This window comes from Mustela lutreola, chromosome 18 (genome assembly GCF_030435805.1).
Source record: "Mustela lutreola isolate mMusLut2 chromosome 18, mMusLut2.pri, whole genome shotgun sequence".
NCBI classification, from domain to species: domain Eukaryota; kingdom Metazoa; phylum Chordata; class Mammalia; order Carnivora; family Mustelidae; genus Mustela; species Mustela lutreola.
In genome coordinates, this window is record NC_081307.1 from 4,107,705 (window position 1) to 4,110,046 (window position 2,342).

Genomic DNA, 2,342 nt, shown 5'->3' on the forward strand with positions numbered 1-2,342 from the left:
TGCCTACTTGTGATCTCTCTCTATATATATATTCAATAAATAAATAAAATCTTAAGAAAAAAAAAAAACTCTTTTGCGGAATCCATATTCTGTCAGACACCATGCTGAGCAGTTAACATTGGGAATTTCATTTAACTCTGAAAAAAGTTCTTTGGGATGGGCGTCGTTTTGTTCTCCCTGTCTCAGAGGTGCCCCTGGCAGGAAGAGCGGGATGTATCCTTGGCCACAGCTCCCAGTGCAGGCCCTTCCGACACATGCGCGCTCTACCCCACACACCTCCTGACCTCCAGGCGCCCTACAGCAGGAGTCTTTTTTTTTCCTTTTTAACCTGAACATGCTTGAGTCACCAACAGAACCTAGAGCAAATCAAAAAGAGATACTGGGTGAAGCAAAGGAACAAACCCCAAGTCCTATCTGTGCTCCTAAGACTGTGTCTCTTGGCTTGCTCTCCCTGGTGTGCAACGTGTCAGGGGAAGTGCTTTGGAGGAACAGGTAGATTTCATTTGGCCGTCCCTAGAAAGCTCTGGTGGCTGCAATTTCCGTGACTCACAGAAAGGATACACAGGAGAAGAGGTGCCGAAAACTCCCTTTCATACTTAATAATTACCATGGATAGTTTTTTAAAATATTAGACTATTATGGCAGATTGGCAAAGGAAGAATAACTTTTTCAATATGAACTGAAGTTATTTTGAACTTACTTTGTGCAGCAACTTATGTAAACCTGCCTATCACTGTAAAAGAGCTTGTCTTCTGTGTTTTCAAAGTCATAATTTAAATGACAACCAAATATGTTAAGTGGCTTTTGTAAACTCGCTACAATCTTTGCATGCCCAGACTTGTCTGGGACAAAGTGTACAAAACAGACATGTGATTTATAAACTATGGGGTAGTCAAATGAATACAAAGAAAACGAAGAAAATTGTCTATATTTGAGTGTTTGGGAGTGATACTTTAAAAACATGTTAAGGAAAACTTATTTGCTGCCATTTGCTTGACTTTTATCTCAAACAGACTTAACTAAAGCTAATAAATTAGGCATGCTAATTATTCCCCATCAATAATATCTGGAAACAGTGCTTGAACCTCCAAATCATTTTGTTTCTATTACAAAGATCACAGAAACAGAGCAGAAAGCATCTCAAGAGAGAATAAAATTCTCGTTTTTGACATTGGGCTGCTCACCTAATTTGTCTGCACCCGTATTTCCTTCTGAAAAAATGGAGATATTATCATTACCTGAAGAATGAGACAGAAGACTGAAGGTTCTGGATGTATTAAAGCAAGTGATGACTTAACTATGTTTTCAAACATGACAATTTGGTCTGGATTACTTGATTCATGTATTTTATAAGTTTTCATCGACTAACTGCCTTCCTGGTATTGCACAGAAAGCTAAAGAATACATACTCTATGGGGAACCTGGGTGTCTCAGTTGGTTAAGCCTCTGACTCTTGATTTCTGCTCAGATTGTGGTCTCAGGGCCCTGAGACCCCCTCCATCAGGTTCAGCATGAAGTCTTCTCAAGATTCTCTCTCTGCCCCTCTCCATTTGCCCCTTCCCCCAGCTCACCATGCACTCTCTCTCAAATAAACAAATAAATAAGTAAATAAATAAAATCTTGAAAAAGAAAAAAAAAAGGGAGAGAGAATACATACTCTAGTGGCCTGGAGGCGTTAGGGATTCCATTCTTGTCTGATTTTGATCTTCAAACTTTATTACATTTATTTTTTAATTTTATTTATTTATTTTTATTCATGGGAGACAGAGAGAGAGGCAGAGGGAGAAGCAGGGTCCCTAAAGAGTAGAGAGCCTGATGCTGGACTCAATCCCGGGACCCGGGATCATGACCTGAGCCAAAGGCAGATGCTTAACCATCTGAGCCACCCAGGCGCCCATTCTTCAAACTTTTAAATATATAAAGTAGTTACACAGTAAATATTGAGCAAGAACAATATTGCCAAGGCTCATTACATTTCCCTCCAAGCAGCTCAGGTATCATATCATTAAGAATATGACCATTCTTGGGGTAAAGGCAGTCTTATTCCCATTTAACAAATTGGGGCCTAGTAAACTTAATGATATGCTCAAATTCAGATAAAAACAGCCCTGAGCAAAACAAGGCTGGAACTTAGGTTTCAAATTCTGTGTTCTATTAACTAAACTGTTACCTCGTTCAGTTTTTAATCTATATTGGTGCTTTTAAAGTTGTCTGGAAACATAAAAAATGTAGAGTTGCCTTAGTAATAAGTGGGACTTTATACAAACAAAATCAAATTCAAATTGTATTGTAACTTCTTGGGAGAAGGATGAACTAAATCCTTTTGATTGGCCCAAAATGAC